The sequence below is a fragment of the Equus quagga genome, chromosome 9 (assembly GCF_021613505.1).
Source record: "Equus quagga isolate Etosha38 chromosome 9, UCLA_HA_Equagga_1.0, whole genome shotgun sequence".
In the NCBI taxonomy this organism is placed as follows: domain Eukaryota; kingdom Metazoa; phylum Chordata; class Mammalia; order Perissodactyla; family Equidae; genus Equus; species Equus quagga.
The window spans coordinates 61,578,060-61,596,602 of NC_060275.1; the positions used below are offsets into that span (position 1 = coordinate 61,578,060).

The following is an 18,543-nucleotide window of genomic DNA, read 5'->3' on the forward strand; positions in this document are numbered from 1 at the left end:
TTTTTTATGGCAGCCCTAGCAGACTTATACAACCCCAAAACTCTAATTAGCTTATAACCACTTTCCATTGCTTCCCTTCCACTGTCAATGTCCTTCTGCAGGACCAAGGATAAGAATAATTTTCTTAAATCACCACTTTGACTACAGCACTCCCCTTCTCAAGAAATTCCAATGGCTTCTTTCCACCTCTAGTAAGTTTGAAAAGCTTTCATCCTAGCGTTTAAGGCTCCCACAATTTTATTACCGTCTCCCTGCCCAGCTGCATCTTCCTTAACTTCTGACTTGAATTTCTGCTTATTTCATACTCAACTATTTGCCATACCCACCATGATTTTCCTTTGGACATCCCTTCCCTGCCACACCTTAGCATCTCCATTGACGGAATCCCCATCCACATTTCAAGGCCAAGGTCAAATGGCACCTCCAAAAAGTCTTGCCTTAACTTCTTTTTTCTTCTAAATTCTGGAGGAAAATACCATGTATTTTACTCATGGGACATATAACCCACAACGCTTAATTTATAGTAATGTGTGCCCTGGATATAACTCAACTCCTCAACTAGACTCTAGTTTCTTGGAGGACAAGGATCATTGTTTGTTTGTTTATTTTGTATTCTCTATACTTCTTGCCAGAATGTTTTATACATAGCAAGGGATCAGTAACCATTGGTAATAAATTAATAAATCAAAGTACAAGTTGAAGTGAGCACCTATTGCTTCCTCACTCCTGGGTAATAAAAATAACATTTTAAGGGGCGTAGAAATGTAGAATCTAGCTCAATGCTCTACAACGGACCTTATTTATTTTTACATACCTATTGTCTTTGTTTTTATTTATCCATCTTCCGTATCTTTCCTGTGGATTGTTTCGGTTTTTATGTGGTTATGAAGAAGCGCTGGTATAGAGTATTGCTCAACTTCACTTGGGTTCCCACTTAATCACTTTTGTAATATACTCATTGCATTATTTGAAGTAGCTCCTGTATAACTTCCATGCTCGAGCGTATTCATTTAATGAAGATTAAAAATGGATAACCAACCACTTTTGCTATCATGTATATGTTATCAAGGAAAGTATGCTATTGCTTTGTAACTGTCGATTCAAAGAGAATTTCCTTTTGTTTACTGTGCTGATGAATAACCCCTGCTCCCCACCCGACTGCTCTTCAGAACAGCTCTGGCGCTGGCGGTGCTCTCTGGCTAGACAAATATATCACTGCGATTGGAAAACTATCACGAGAGGGACAGTTCCAGGCTGAAAATGAGGCAATTAGCTCTCAGCATGAAAAGGTGTGTCAGATGTTCCTGAAACTGAGTGACAGAGAATGCTGTCTTAAGCCAGGCATGATCCCGAGGGCTGATGGCCACGCAGGCTGCCTCCCCGCATGTTTCTGTTGAGGAGGATGACTTCTGAACTGAATTCCGTGCTCACCCCGGGCCACTGTGCTGGTGGGTAGTTGTGCAGAAGTATATATATATGGGTTCAAGTATTCATTCTCACCATTCCCTTTATTAGTAGGAGGAATTCTGCTGCACAAATCATGTTGACTCTTCAGAAAAATCACCAGAGGAGACATTTTGTGTGTGGGTCAACAGCAGTCCCTTCCTTGAGAGAGCAGCTTTTCCACAGCTCTTGTTTCTGGTGGGTCTACCAATCATGGTTCCTGATAACCCGCCTGGAGAATCATAGCCCTGTCCTCAACGACTGGTCACAGTGGTGAGTGTGTCACATGCACTGGGCCAGTGAGAGGCTTTTTCTGGGAATCATATATCCTGAAGCAGGAGTGAGAGTCTCCTTTCTTTGCGGTTGCCACATTGACAGGACGTAAGCCTGGGTTTAGCAGCGCCCCATGCCAAGCGGATGCAATCTGTTTGGATTAGAAGGGAAAGAAGAAGCCAATTTACCAAGATAAACAAAGACAAGTTGGAGAGAGAGAGAGAGAAAGAGAGAGAGAGGACATTATTTGCATCACTGTACCCAGCCTTCCTTATGGCCGTTTCTCCTACTGTCTTCACAATTCCATGAGTGCACAATCCTCTTCTATTCATGTGTGCTTTAAGCTGAAGAGCCAGCCCCTGGAGAAGAGGGGCTGGTGGTGGGTGTGGAAACGTGGAACACTGCCTTGCAGGAGGCCTGCCTCGGGGCCCTCCCTGTGCAGTTGTGCTTGGATATACCAGCGAAGATTGGCAGGGGGTCGGAAGTGGCCACCAGGTGTCCTAGCTCAGCCTCATGCGGGCTGGGCTGCCAGGTAGGATAGCCACAGAGGTTGTATGTGGCTCTCCAACACACAGTTTCCGTTCCAAGACTCTTTCAGTCTAGTCAAGGAGATAAGACAAGACACTCAGAGAAACAGAGAACAATCGGGAGCGCCCTGCCTCCGTCCACCAACATTCACAGCCTGCTCGTTGGTGCTATGGGGCTGTGGAGAGGAGCAGACAGGCGGGGCTAGTAGGGTCTCTCAGGGTTCTTGGTGGCTGTGGTCCTTGATCAGGGCCTTGGAAGGACAGCTGGCGTCTGTAGTCAAATAGAATCCCAAGTTTTTAAATGATGGGAAAAAATTATTCTCTTCGCCCTTTAGACTTTTAGAATAGCTGGAAGTATTTGCTTCCTACTTTTCTCAACGGTTTTAGGTTTTTCCTTTTGTTTTATTCTTTAATTGTCCCAAGGATTATCAGGGCCACACCAGAAGTGCAGGGCAGACTCTGCACTCGTTCTGGTCTTGGCCAAACTGGGACACCCGGCTCTCACGGCTGTAGGGAAAAGAGTGTCTCTTTGCAATGAGGTCAAATGCGGGCAGGTGGCCACTTGCTCTACCTCCCTCACAGCACTGCCGTGACCAATCACTAAGATCACCTGTGGGGCAACACGTAAGAAAAGCAAATAGCATAAAGCAAATACTATTATCAATCAAAGCCTCTGAGCTCTGATACCAAACATATTACCATTCATCAAATGAATGGACCATAGCCTTGCAGATTTGGTCTGCATGGTTCAGTGTGGTCCTTGCTCAGAAATGCCAAGAGCAGATGAACTTGGTGGCCTCCATCCAGACTGTTGTTCTGAATGATGATGCTAACCAATCCTTTTACTTTTCAGTATTTATTTATTTATTTATTGAGGAAGATTAGCCCTGACCTAACATCTGCTGCCAATCCTCCTCTTTTTGCTGAGGAAGACTGGCCCTGAGCTAACATCTGTACCCATCTTCCTCTACTTTATATGTGGGACACCTACCACAGCATGGCGTGCCAAGCAATATGTAGGTCCAGACCAGGATCCGAACATGCGAACCCTGGGCCACAGAAGCAGAACGTGCGTACTCTAACTACTGCACCACTGGCCCAGCCCTAACTTTTCAGTATTTAAAAGGAAAGAACTTATTCAAGAAATTGCAATAATAAAGCATTTGTTTAACTCTCTTCAATTTATAAAATTACTTTATATTTATAAATTCATATTTAAGATAGATTCCAAATTTTAAAAATGGATAAAGAGGGATAAATAAAGGAAAAAGAAAAAGTATATTTGTGACAAGTACTGTTCAAAACAATTTAAAGTTTCAGGGATTAAATTCTCTTCCTACAGATCAAGAGCCCTGAGAAGACACAATTGATGTGGACTTCTCAGTTCATCCCATGTGAGTACTAACACCTTGAGTGAGATAGTGAACAGCTTCTAAAGAGATGAATCTTCATTCCAGGGATGAATATTAAATTTCACATTCCATAAAGGACTTGAGCCAGATCTGCTGCATGAAAAGTGACTCTTGGTTAATGTCGTCCGAAGGAAGGAGGGCACCTTCTCCTTGCTTCTGATTTGGATTGCCTGGCTCATACCAGCGAAAAAAAAAGGCAGTCATTTCCCCTCGTGGTCACCTCAGCTGTCCCCTTGATATCAAAGATACTGCAAGCATATTTTTATTCTGGACCAGGACCAAGAGGTTTCTCAATCTATCAAGATTTGTCCGAACCTACATTTGGTCACCAAGAAATGTAGAGAATATAATCTCTTGAGCTTCTTGAAACTTGTCTGGCTGGTAAAGGTGGGGAAGTAAGACTAACTCATCAGAGGAGTGACTTTATGATGGTCTGTGCCTTTTAGACTGTACTCCTCCCCCGCCTCTGAATCAGTATGGTTTGCTCAGGAGACCTTGCTGTTAGAGAGTTAAGAGCTGATGTTGCTTCAAGTCGGGAACCTACAGACAATTGTCGCAGGTCTCGTGGATGATCCTCTGTAGGCCAGAGGTGAACGAGATACCGGGGCTGAAGCTGCTGAATAAATAACTCACGTCTGGCAGGACCACATCCATGACTTCCAGAGGGAGAAACGAAATGGCACCCTTCCACGTGCCAAATAGCGAGTGAATTCATCTTGTTGATGAAATTTAAAATGTGTGCAGGACACTCCTGGCAAGGGAGAAGGAGAAATGCAATTTCCAAGTTTCTGGCCTGTGAAACATGAGAAAAAACACAGAAGGAGATGTATTGCCAACAGATACCACCCAGCCCGAACTCCATCTTCAGTATTTCTAGTTTGGTATGTTTCCTGCACCAGTCCCCGCCCCCCTTCCTAACTTTCAGCCACTGTACAGTTCTGACTGGTGCTTGCCCATTGGTGCTTATTGTCCCAGATAAATTTCTTCCCTAAAAGCAAAGCAATGACCAAGTGGTCTTCAAAATAATTCTCCATTCACTTCCGTTTTCTCTCCTTTGGACCCAAACCTCCCTAATCCCTTCCACTTCTACTTTTCTTAAATAAAAAACAATTGCATAAGTAAGCATCTTAACACAGATTGGGAATGCTAATATGTGCAAAATGTATTAGATCTGACAGCAGAGACGTTACCATCATAAATGAAAGATGTTGAAAGTGTGGTAGCTATGGCTTGTTTAAAAGAGCATTAATTCAACTCAATATGACCATTTACATTTAACAAAAGACTCACAATGACCTTTTGACATACTTTTCCTCCTCTTGGATCTGGTTCGTGTGAAGAGTAAAACCATGCTAAGAAAACATGAGGATGTAGTGGTGGGAGGGTGAAAACATAAAATAGGGTAATTCTGTTCAAATCTTCAAGCTAAAGAGAGGAAATCAGTTATGCCACTTTTAGTGAAATTTTATGTCAGATCAGAGCAATAAAGGGAAATGAGTCACTGACCACATTCCCTTCCCCAAGCTAGGAGCCACAGGACAGAGGATCAATACTTCAGTCTCATGTTGTTTTTGTCCTGGGTTGAAGCCCAAGGGGCTGGGGAAATGACGTTCTGTGAGTGGCTGGTGACTCAGCTATTGTGTCTACACCCAGCCCTGTGAGGCCAACGCTGGGCCTGCACGCCACATCACTGCTATGCCCCCAGCCCCCGTCAGGTTCTGCCAGTGGGAGGCGCTAGAGGGAGCCAGGGAGGAGGAAGGAGGGAGGGCGGACCTGATCGAGTCAGCTCGCCACTCCTCCGGGTGTTCCCCTAGCTACAATTCTTCCTCTCCACAGCAGCGGCGGAATCCCGTTGGCAGTTTTGCTAACACTCAAAGAACCGTCCTCATCGCATAGGCTCAGAGCCCAGCACCAGCTGAGCGGAGCCTCCTCAGAGCTGAGACCAAGCACGGTCAGCCCGGAACTTCCAGGTCTGATACCCCAGCCACAGGGGCGGCAGCTGCTCCACCGCTATGCCAGGATATCTGGCTGTCTCTTTTGTCTATTTAGATATCTAGTTAACAACCCTACGCACAGTTTACGATTCTTTTTTTATTATTATTGTTTTGTGTGTGTGTGTGTGTGTGTGTGTGAGGAAGATTGTCACTGAGCTAACATCTGTGCCAATCTTCCTGTACTTTATGTAGGATGCTGCCACAGCATGGCTTGACCAGCTGTGCTAGGTCCACACCTGGGATCCAACCTGTGAACCCCAGCGTGCAAACTTAACCACTGTGCCACTGGGCCAGCCCCTATAATTCTTCATGTTAAATTCTCTCTCTTAAAATAACTAGTGTGGTTTCTGTCTCCTGACTGGACCCTGACCGATAGCCTGAGCAACCACCACTTTGGGAATATAGAAGGCCTTGTATTTGCTGAAAGAATGAGTGAACGAATGAACAAATGGCCTCAGAGCTCTTTGGAGGCTGACCAAAGGCTCTACTCATTGCATGCTCAGAGGAAATGAACAAAAGTCCCCCTGGGAGGCTGTAGGGTGCCCCCGGGAATCCCCTCCCCTTGTCACCCCGACTCCCACTCAGCTTTCTGGACAAGCCCTTTTCCAGAACCCTCTTCTGGGCTCCCTCACCTCCAACAGGGACAGTCAGGGACAGTCTCTGGACTGTGGTAAACTTGCCCCTGGTCAACAGGGTTTCTGCAATAGGTGACTTGGAGCTATCTGGAGTGACACCCAGTTCTGCATGTAAACACCGCGTTTCTGTTGTCTGCCAGGCCTGTACTTTCAACTAACTATCTGCCAAACTCTGGCGAATCTCAGACCTCATCCCTGCCCCAGGAAAGAACATAGCTGGGGGAGAAGTTGGGTTGACTATTACCCATGTGAAGTAACACAGTAGGAAGCAAATGAACCTGATTAAAGAAAATGGAGTACATTTCTGGCTTGGCAGAGACAAAAATATATAAATAAATTTTTAAATGCACCTGAAATTTTCCCTTGTTACAACCTTACTTAGGAGCTGAAATCCTAAAACGAGAGTGCCACCTGCTGTCCATTGTCAAACCTAAACATCACAAGTATTTCAAAGCTGATGCCCAGAGCGTCAATTGTGGACAAAACATGCCAGTTAACGAGGCACGAAGGTGCATATGCCTAAGTCATTTAGTTTCCACAGGGTGTGTGGCCCTGCCCAGAGCAGGGGAACTTACACACATCCAGTTACTCCAGGGGAGGCATGCTCTCAAGCATCTGGCTCTTTGAAAAGGTACCTCATCCGAAGATAGGGAGTATGCCACACTTTCTGGCAAAACTCTCGGCAGATGAAACTGAAACTGGACAGTTAATGTATGGAAATAAATCATTATGGCTGTGGATGAGAGAGAATAAGATTACAGGAACCTGTTCCATAGAATGAGTGAAGCGTGGGATGTTAGCACTAGAACGGGTCTTAAAATATTTTTTACAAGAGCAGTAGCAAACTGTAAAAGTAGGTGAAGTGGGTGACAGCTTATAAATGCCATTTTGGGGTATTGGAGAGGATGGTGCCTATGAGAGAGCGTTGAAAATACAGAGTGGAGATGATGAGGACGATAAATGTTATTTATTAACCCCCTCCCAGGATGAGGAAGAAAGACCACCTTTCCCTATCTGTTTCTGAAAACCCTTAACAAGAAATGTGACAAATTTACAGGCAAAATTAAAGGTGAAGATTAAAATGCAAATATCACAGAAAAGAAGAAAATAGACTCATACGTGTTACTGCAAAGAGCAAAGGGTTTTACATTTTCTTTCCTGAAACAATGTTGGAGTGGTGCATATGCGTGAGGGGTGTGTCTAGCCTGAGTGAGTGAGAAATAAAATAAACCAAAAAGGATTGCAATGGTGATCAAGTCAAGGGGGCAGAAGGCAATTCAAGGATGGATGCATCAGACCAAGCACAGCTCGTCACACTGTGATCAGGACAGGAGAACTCGTGCAAGCGGACAGCGGGCATGCCTCCTCGTTATGCTGCCAGCTTAGCCCTGCCCATAGCCTGGGAAGTGTGAGGGGGACCCATGATAGCCACAGTCCTGCTTACAAAGCCAACAATGTACGTAACCTCTGGGATAATTTGATGCTATGGTCTCCAATGTAACAGAGTTTTTTCTGTTTTCTCTTTTCATTTTTATTTTGTGTGGAACTCATTTCACATCCTTGAGGTAGGTGTGTGGTTTATCTATAGTTTCCCCATTACTGTCCACAGGTGTAAATGCCGTCTCTCTGCTACCTGCACATAATCCATCACGACTCTCTGTTCACTGGCACGTGAACAAAATCAAGTGATATTCACAGCGAGACACCATGAGACCCTAAGGTGCTTCTAAATCGTCAGTGATTAGATTATGTTCAGTGAAATATTGGTGTCAAGTATGTTTCCCTGTGATCCAATTTCCTAGAATCGAACACCAACATTGCTAAATGTGACATTTGGTGACTCACTGTAATCCAGGATATCAACTGAATGGAATTGCTCTTCCAAGTGTGCTTACGCATCATTTGCAATAGAAGCAAATGAAGTTAAATTTGTTTCCATGCCTATATAACATTTTCGTTTCAATGATAATTGAAGGCTTTCAGGGCAATAGAAATTTACCTGAAGGTAAATCTCAAAAAATTATTAAAGCATACCAAAGCATGTCAGTCATAACGGGTATTTTCATGATATTGATAACATTGACTTAGCAAAACTAATTGGAGAGCCTACAGTGCCTCAGACTTTGTGCTCAGCACCATGGGGGAGAAAGACTGAGTAAGATGTGATCCTGCCTTCTCTGAATAGTTTGTCCAAATCGCCTCCTTCTGCAACCCCTCCACCATCTATAGGCTTAACCTGGATTTATTTTTCTCCATAGCAGTTAACACTATCTGAAATAACATATGATGGTTGTGTAGCAAAATAATGTAACGAACACCCATGAACACATCAACAGCTCACATTTCTTTCCTTGTTGGTTTTCGATCTCTCCCAGGAGTGAGGTCCATGAGGAGAGAGACTTCATCTGATCCTCCACTGAATCCCCAGGGACGAGAAGTACAAAGTAAGTGTTCAATAATTGTTTGTTGATCCAGGAATCATGGTTAGACAAATCTATGTCAATATATGTTTTGGGGTTTTCTATACTGGCTTATTTTTTCCATGGTAAGTAAACTCAGCTGTTCCTGGCTTAGCAAAATGATTATTGAAATTGAGTAGGTGCTTTAATTGCCCTGCATGGCACATTTATAAAAATGAGACATTTTCTAATTCATATATATCTTCCTAACTCATTCATTTTTCTACCAAATTATGTCTCTCACATTATGAAACACATCCCTTGGACTTTTGCTTTCTGGTCATCGTAGCCTTTTCACATTAAGATATATAAACTCCAGAAATATCATTAATTTGAAACAGATCAGATCCTGGACATTTATGTTAACTGATCTGCTGTGCAACCATTTGTTGAGTGAATACTGTATGCCACAGGAGTGCCAGCACTTTGCATATGGTCCATTTTAGCTAAATTTATTCTAAAAATAAATGTTATCCTCATCTTGCAGGTAAGAAAACTGAGCCTCACGCCAGTTTAGTAATAAACCTAAAGTTTGACATCAAATGAATGTTAGATCCTGGGTCAAACTCTTCTGACTCTCATATCCAGGCTTTTCCATGACCATTCACATGTATACTTTATATTGTATAAGATGGTATACAATAAAAAGTGCTAAAATCTTTTCTCATGTAAAAGTGGAGCACAAACAATATTGTTTGTATAGATCAGTAAGGCCAGTTTGCCAGTAAATATGACATTTTCTCCCACTGATTATTAACTTGTGACTGGGGCCGCCTCAGGTGGGTGATTCAGGCAAGGCAGGGGAGAGTAGGGTGCCACAAGCCCTGGGGTGCAATGAGCTTGGGGTGCAATGAGCTTGGGGTGCAGCCAGCTCAAGTGTGCTATGAGCTACGGGGTGCTACGATTTCAAGGGTGCTATGAGATCAGGGGTGCAATGAGCTCAGAGGTACTAAGAGTTCAGGGGGCATTGAGCTCAGGGTGCTATGAGTTCAGGACGCTTTGGGTGTAGCAGTCGGCGAGCTGAGGGGCGCTAGGTTTCACGGCAGGCCTGCATTATGGCTTTCATGAGCCCTAGGCATTTTTGTCTTTGTCTGCCTCTTCCTCCATAAAAATTATTAAAAATTATATTGTTTGACTGTGCTAGTATAAAGACAAATATAACACACACTGGATTCATTATTACACGTTTGTTATTATTATATTCAGTTTTCTTCTGATTTTAAAAGAAATTAGAGTTTAAACACATTCATGGGCCCTACCAACTATTGTGGGCCTGGGCCTGCTGGAGAGTGGGTAAATTGGCCCTGAGGAAGGGGGTTAGGCAGTGCTCCCCACATTTTATTTTTTCTAATGTGTATTTTTTCTACTTCTCTAATTCCCATCATGAGAAAGTTATTTGTTTAGATCATATGCCTATTAAGGCATAAATGTTATTGGAAGAATAGATGTTAAGTTAGCACCCTATGTACAATTTAAATAGGCAAGAGCAGAGATGAGATGCCAGGGCCACAGGTGGGCTTGGCAGAGGGCCTGCAACCACGCTCTTTGGGAAGACGCCACCCAGTCAGCTTCTTACAGAGGGACCAAGGGCTTGCCCGGCAAGATCTTGGATATCTGTCTACACATCTTGTCCCGCTTCTCCTCTTGTGTTTTTATAAAAACCAACAAATTTTGGCCCATTTCTTCTCACTCTTTTTGCTAACATCCACCCACATGCATGCACACACAGGTATTAAAGTTTGAATCATTCTGTATATATAGATTAAATTCTGCATATTTTCCCTTGTCCTTAAAACTTTACTGTTTTTATGGCTCTTCACTAAGACTTGTGTTTTAAGTGTTTTGTTAATCCATTGGGTTTTCCAAAGACTTGGAAGGCATAGTCTATTTTAAATCTAACAAGAGTTTCTTTTAAGCTATAAAAATATTACATCATACGTTTCCCTAGCTACCAAAATTAAGCCATGACATGATAGCTTTTGTGTACATGACATAAGATGAGGTATTTTGCGTTGTTTTAATTCAACATTACCTCCTATATCCCAGACTTTATTAATAAAATCTGGGATTTTAGACCAATTTTCTCTTATTACTATTTTTCTACCAAATAAAATTCTATACTAAATCTGAAATTTTTCAGGAGACTTTCAAGCTAAATTTATAACAAACTTATAGGTTTTATGCTATATTCATAGATTTATGCTAAATCTACAATTAGCAGCTTTCGTTGTTCACCGTTGGTCCTTTTATATCACAATTATCCATTCACCAATAGCAGATAGTTTCTTGTTTGGCTAGAGGACATCTAAAGCAATTTTTACCAGAATAGTACGTTAATGCCTATTTCTTGAACCTTAAATATTTGGGAATATCTTTCTGTTGCCTTCATATGGAAAATAACTCAACGGGGCATATATTTAGGGGTTGCAATTGCTTTGCCTCAAAAGGCAAATGTTCCATCATCAGATCTTAGTATTCAATGATTCTCTAGTTTCTGAACTTCTCTAGATAACCTATTTTTTCTGCGTGAGTTCTTGTTGGATTTTTTTCCTGATCCCAGCAATTCAAAAATATTGTAAAGACATCTCATGTCACCGATGCCTCAACTTGGCAACCTCTTTCTAAATTGCACACTCAGGTCTTTTTTCAGCCCAGGCTCAGGAAAGTTCTCCTCCTCTCCCACAATGATGTCTTTGATTATTACTGCATCTGCTCCACTTGTCGTCTCTTTCCTGGGGAACAGCCCTCACTTCTCTCACACGCTTGCTTGTTATCCCCTCCCCACCAACAGCGCCGTGAGTAGATGTCAGTATCCCTGTTTTGCAGATGAAAGATTCGTCCAAATCCACACACGCAGTACATACTGGGACTGAGCTTCAAGTGCGCATGACCCAAAGGTCAAGTTCTTTGACCCCTACACTGTACTCTCGTCTTGTACTGTCAACACCACCCGCGTCCTGGTCTTTGCCTGTGATTCTCTTTCCTCTCCATTCTGGGAGGGCCGCTCGGTTAGTCTTGTCCGTTGAGCAGTTTCCAAGGTGTCATTCTGCTCTTCACTGGATCCAGGGAGATTAATTCAGCTTTGAATTTCTAGTTCCCTGTAATGCTTACTTCTTTTATTATCTCACTTCTCTTCACATTCTGTCTCGGTTGCCTGTCAGTCCATTCTCCTTTAGACATTTTGTTCCTGTTTCAAAAAGACAACACAATTTTTCATCCTATGAAAGATGATCATTTTTCTCTAAAATGGTCTAGGAGTGTTTGGAGAAAAATATCACTTCCAGTGAAATTTTAGCATGAAGTTCACTTCCTTTGGTCTGTAAGGTTTTTTCAAAGGCTCTCTTGTTTCCTGTTTGCTTGTCCAAGAACACAGAGCAGCACAAAAGGAGGAGATGAGCAGCTGTGAGCTCCTGTCCCCATTCTGTTCCACTCCTAGAAAGAGCAGGGGACATCCCATCCCTCTCACTTACCTGTGTCTCTGGGGCTTGCATCCAGCATGTCTTTCCTACCCGCCCTGTCTGACCTTCTGGCTCTTTGTAATATTCGAGCACCTGAAGAGGAGCAGCCGCCACAGGGCTCTTCTGGACTCTGTCCTCTTTAATTGTGATTTGAGGGCACTACTCCCTCCAGAAGGCAGTGTTCTTCCTTAGAGATCGCAGAATTATCTAACTGGGTCAGACAAAAGTACTTTTATGGAGAGGAGGAAGACAGAATTTGACTGTGTCAAATAGTTGCATCTGGAGAGTCGAGGCCTGTTTGTTACAGACGGGGCCGATTTTGGGGGAAGGATGAAAGGGACCCCAACCTCCTCCAGCCAGCAGGAGCACTCCATTGCTGGGGGCCCAGCTTCTGCTTTCTCCACTGTGTCCCATTAGTCCTACAGTTTGCAGAAATTCTTCCCAAACTCTGGCGGGAGATGGGCTGCCAGTCCCGGTGATGGGGTTGTGAATAGATTCTCCCCTTATAAATTGAAAGTTATTTCAGTGGGAGATGAGGGGAACTGAATCAGGAGCTGCCGGCAAAACTTTAAATTGGAAACCTTCTTTGCATTTCCTCCCCCCAATATAAAAAGTTACCGCATCACTGTCTAATTCCAAGAGAACTTAACATTGAATGTTTTAAGTGTGTACTCAATAAACAGATAAAAGGGAAAGAATGATACTGATATGATAAAGTGCCCACTGCACTGTAAGAATATTCCGGCCTGTCTATCCGTGTCTGGGGCACCACCCTGTGGAGCAGATCCAGAGGGAGCCGAATGCTGTGGTGAATGCTTGGTCATGGTGCTTCTAGGAAGTCCACAGCAATTCATTCAGTATGCAGTGTAACTGCTTAATGAGAAGACCCTCCTGCTGTCACTACCAGCACCAGCAACAGACACGGTTCCAGAGACCCCCAGAACGCCCTCAGAAAGGCCTGCCCTGGGGGCACCAGGCAGGTCTGGCACCCTCACTGTTCTGGGTCTCTTGGGAACAGCATCTGCCCGAAGCAACTGAAACTGTGTTTGAGAAGAGATCAAATACTGGAGGAGATATGAAGCCACTAAAAGGATGGAGAATAGAAAGTAAGGTCTCTGGGAAGAGGTGGGTTAGGAAACAAGGCCAGGTCAGTGCTCTAGGGAGGAGCCGATGGTGAGGGGAGGCGAGAGATTAGCGGAAATCGTAGCGCAATAGGCAGGGCAGCAGAGGCTACTGGGAAGGGCCAGGAGCACCGCCTGTCCCTCCCTCAGGGTCTGGATAGTTGAGTCAGGGGCAAACTGGGCATCAGAAATAAAGATTAAATAAAGATCCCACATTAGTGTGGGAAGGTTCCTAAGATACGTTACCAAAAAACCTTCTTTATTTTGTTCAGGGATCTTGAAACAAACCAACAGATGCACAAATGAACAATCAAGTACCTATGTACTCATTTTACAACTTTCTCAATTCCAGCATGCCTTGAGGTTCCAGAAGCCATGAGGCAAGTGATGTTTGCCATTATCTGCCATTCCAGAGGAACATCTTAAAACAGCTGTTTTAGGCACTTCTGCAAAGTAAGGGAATATGGTTCTTGCCAGCTCCTTGTCTAAATAGAAACATTTCAGTGATGCAGCCAGTAAAATTGGTAGCCTTTGATCTCTAAAGGCTGTGACAAGACCCTGCTTTGCTTGCAAATAGCAGAGCTAATTATTTTCCTGCCTTTGATAGGTATTTGGCTACCACCCCAAACTACATAATTGGCATCGTCTACTTTTGTCAAACAGAAATACCACAGATGAAGCTCTGGCACTACCACACAGAGAAGTATATGCTATCTGGGTCTGGCTAATTAGATAATTTTCATAACCTAAATGCAGCCCAAAATTCACGCCAGTCTTGAAAGAATCAATCAATGAAATGTTTGTGCCAAGAGCCATCTCTCTGGCCTCCCATTTGGCTTCCAGCTTTCCTGCAATTGGAAAACACATGTGGTGAGTTCAGATCTGGCAGGGGGAGGACTGGGCAGCGGAATCCCAGGGTGATTGGTAGTGACAAGAGCAATACCAGTCCATGTCACATGCAGGATTCTGGCCATTGGTAAGTTTGCAATTGTACTGTGGAAAGACCTACAAGCCAGCAAAAGGGGCCACTGGGACACAGTGACAAGTCAAGTGACTTTGTCTCCTTTAGAGGCAGTACTGTTTAATTATTGAATGAAAATAATCCAGAAATGAATTCCAACTGCTTGATATATAAATTGATAATGGTGCTGTGGGGCCGGCCCTGTGGTCGAGTGGCTAATTTCCTGCACTCTGCTTTGGTGGCCCGGGGTTTTGCCAGTTCGGATCCTGGGCGCAGGCATGGCACGCTCATCAAGCCATGCTGAGGCGGCATCCCACATAGCACAACCAGAAGGACCTACAACTAGAATATACAACTATGTACGGCGGGGGCTTTGGGGAGAAGAAGGAAAAATAAAATCTTAAAAAATAAATTACATAAGAAATGCTCAAATACATTCTTATCTCATCAGGGAGTGCTTTAGATTAACAAAGGTGAACATTCTAACATTACCGGAGGGGTTACTACATCATGTTAAATATTTCATCTGTCTGATATCACTTTACTGACTCACCACTATAATTTACTAAATCAGCCTCCCAGTCAAACTATTTGAAAAACCACATTTTTCACAGTGCGGTTTGACTTTCAGTGTCCTCTCTGGCCGTGCCTGCAAACATGCATCTTCCCTTCTTCCATCTGCTTGCTGTTTTCCACAAGTGGCATGCGGGAGGCAGTAAATCCCTGGCTACGTGAGTGGAGCAGGTAGACAGGTTGAGAAGTCAATGGGAATGAGGCAAAGGGAGGTGAGGGCACATCAGAAGCGGATGTGGATGGGCATCTGGTCAGTCTGTTGGACAGAGTCAGGACTCAGCACTAAGAGTGGAAATAAGCGGCTGCCCCAAGCCCAGATGCCTGAGGCTGCAGCAGGCAGTGAACTGACAACTTTCATCCTTGGAGCAACTGGATGCCTCAGTCTGAAGTCATCCAGAGTGTTGGTCCTACTGAAAGCTTCTGATAGGACAGCAACGCACCTTTGTCTGTCTTGCCAAGATTGACTCATTCTGTAACTGAGTACTTTGTCCATTCATCTGAGGAGTATTTGTAGGACTACTATGTGCTAGGCATTTTAGAATCAATGATGATCAAGATATGGTCTCAGAACTCATGGACTTACACAGTCAAGTGAGATCACTGCTGTTTCCCTTGTGCCAGATGCATTAGAGGGACCATTTTCAATCCTTCCAGCAACCCTGCAATGATAGGTATTATCAGCCCTATGTTACAGATGAGAAGTTAAGTACCTCTTGTGAGTTCATGCATCTAGGATGTTAACAGCCTACCATGTGGACTCAGATCCTTGTGACACCAGAGTCCGAGCTTTTTGTTACAGAAGGGGATCCTACTTACCTAAACAAAGCACAATGGGTGTTATCTTTCGTGTGGATCTACAGAGTCAAAGGGCAGTGTAGCCCCACCTAGGACTTCTCCTTGAAAGAGTGAAAAGACTCTTCCTCTTTTGTGCTCATTGAGGTCTAATGGGAAGCGTTCAGGGTTTCTTCGGCCTGACTAATATCTGTGGGCTTGGGTTCTTTTGTTGGAAACCTCTCCCAGTGTTCTGCACCCCTTACATCTACAACCACAAGGAAACTGGGCCCATGTTCACTCTAGGAGGCTTTAATGGAGAGGAAAACATGGTTGTGGAGCAAAATGTTTCAATCAATGGGATATTTTTGTCATTTTTCAGAGATTTTAGTAACCTGGATACAATCTTATCTACCACAGCAAGTCAAGACAGGTTTGTTCAGGCCTTCGCATAAGGCATGAGATGGATGCACTTCTATCCTTGTCTCAGAGACAGGGCCAGAGGTCTGAGCTAATGTGAAATTTCTGTAATTGTAATTAGGTCATTATACTGAATCACTTTTATTCGTAAAATATAAATGATCCATTAAATCCCAGTCCTAATTTCATCCTGTTCCCCTTTCTGTTAGACAGAGTGCAAACAGAGCCTACAGCAGCATTTAAATGATGGCAGTGTCATCTCTGCATGGCCTTGGTCCTTTATAGCTGAATCCTTTACCATCTCTCACCGGGTGGCACTGTTTCTTCAATTACTACTCCCTCGTGGTCTTCTGAGTGGATTCTTTTGATTAGATCCACCAGGATAGATTATGCTGAGGAATGTAGTATACCTTACAAGCAGTTAACCATCCGCATGACCACAGAATAGAAAGGAAAAGAAATAATGCTATTCATCACTTACATCTCAAAAAAGAATGATCACCTTCCAATTAAACAAATCTATTTAAAAGAATTGTGTTCTCAACTATTTAAAAATAGAATAGCATACCAAAATCTGGATAAAAGTAGATATAACAAAATATGAATAGTAGTTACTTCCAGAAGGTGGGATTAGTGGTGGTGTCAACCTCCTTACTGATATTTTCCCATTTCATTTAGTGTCTGTAATAAGCATGTGATATTGTTAAAATCAGAACAAAGAACAATAAACATTTTATTATTTTATTAAATCTTAGTTTATGAAATGTTACCAAAAACATTCAAATTTAAACTGTATATTATACACACAGGAAGAGACTTGAAAGCTAGAGATGTAACTTGACATTCCCATAAAGTCTCGGTTCCAGGATTTTGTCTCTAACATCATGGCAAAACCTGAATCATGATCCCACATAAAACAAATTTAAAATTTGGATATAGTATTTTAAAAAATTGTTTTAGATGCAGCAGTGACCTAGAAAGTGGAAATTCAGAGAGGGAAGGGAATCACTGAGGCAGCCATTTTCAAAACTAAAGTGTTTGCCAAAACTAGCTGAACCGGAGCTTAAATTTCCCATAGCTTCTTAGGGCATGAGGAAAAGGAGACACAGCCTGGAGTCTGCCCAAGGGAAGAAGTCTGCCTCCTACCTTCAAAACAACTTAAACTCCAACCAGATGGCTAACCCTCAAGATAAAGGTGAGCTAGAAATAAACCCACATTCCTACCCCCAGGAGATAGCAAGAGAAATGTCCAGTTGTAAAGATTTTGGCTGAGCAGAGAAAAAAATTTCCACCTAGAATCCATAAAGACATACATTAACTTAAAACCATCCCAGGTGGATGAGGCACTCAAGAATCAGCAGAAGCAAATGCAGGTCCTCTCTAGAGGAATCCCCTCCCCACTTTCAACCTGATTTTCAGAGGATTACTTCAGTTCATTCAGATAAAGCTCCACAGTGAAAAAATCACAAAATTTACAAGGAAACAAGACCTATGAGCAAAAGGCAACAGAAACGAAAACAAAAATTAGCACAACTGAATTAAGACACTAGATATTGGAATTATCAGACAATGAATATAAAATAAGTATGTTTAATATGTTAAATGACATGGAAGGGAAAGGATTGGAAACAGTAATGAGGAAAAGGTTAGAAAAGAAGACCTAGCAGATTGGAATGAGAACCAAATACAATTTCTAGAATTTAAAAATATAACAATTAAAATTAAAAATTCATTTGATCTGTTTAACTGCTCAAGACTTAGCTGAAGAGAAATTAACAAACTAGAAGATGAACCTGAAGAAATTTCCCAGAAGTCAGCCTAGAGAGAAAAAATGATGGAAAACATGAAAGAGAGTTTAAGATCAATGATAGAGTGAGAAAAAATATAACAAACACTGAATCAGAGTTTCAGAAAGAGTGGACAGAATAGGGAGAGGCAATCATATAACTGCTGAGAATTTTCCAGAACTGAGGAAAAATGTCAATCAACAGATTCAAGAAGTTAGTGAATCCAAACCAGTCTGATCAATAAAAATAAAACACTAAGAGACATCATAATGAAAGTGAAGGAAAACAGAGAAAAGTAGAGAAATCATAAAATCAGTCAATAGATAAAAGATAAATTGCCTAAAAAGAATAGCAGTTAGACTGACAGCTGACTTTTCAAAAAGAGCAATGGAAGACGACATAGAGTGGAGAGACATGAAGGTGCTAAAACAAAATAACACTCAGCCTCAAGTTACATCCCCAGAAAATATCACTCAAGAAGAAAGACAAAACAAATACATTTTTAGATAAATAAAAACTAATAGTATTTTCCAATGACCATTAACATGCTAGAGCATGTCAGGAAAGGAAATTTGAAAGGACATACATTGGTTAAAGAAGAAATGTGATTCCCAGATAGGTGGTCTAAGCTGGAATGGTAAGGCAAAAATGCGCTAAATATATGGGTACAACTAACAAACAAAGACTGTCGTAAACAATAATAAAAATG

The 18,543-nt window shown here is 42.6% G+C and overlaps 1 protein-coding gene across 1 annotated transcript in view; it reads right to left on the bottom strand.

Annotated features, from left to right (window-relative positions):
• Window positions 1-826: 826 nt before the first annotated feature.
• Window positions 827-18,543, bottom strand: part of LRRC30 (leucine rich repeat containing 30) — a 36,691-nt gene continuing 18,974 nt past the window's right edge. The window contains exons 2-3 of the mRNA XM_046670854.1: window positions 4,289-4,448; window positions 827-1,867 (exon numbers count right to left, since the gene is read on the bottom strand). The gene's annotated coding sequence lies outside the window, so the exon portion shown is untranslated. The remainder of the gene's footprint in view (window positions 1,868-4,288; window positions 4,449-18,543) is intronic.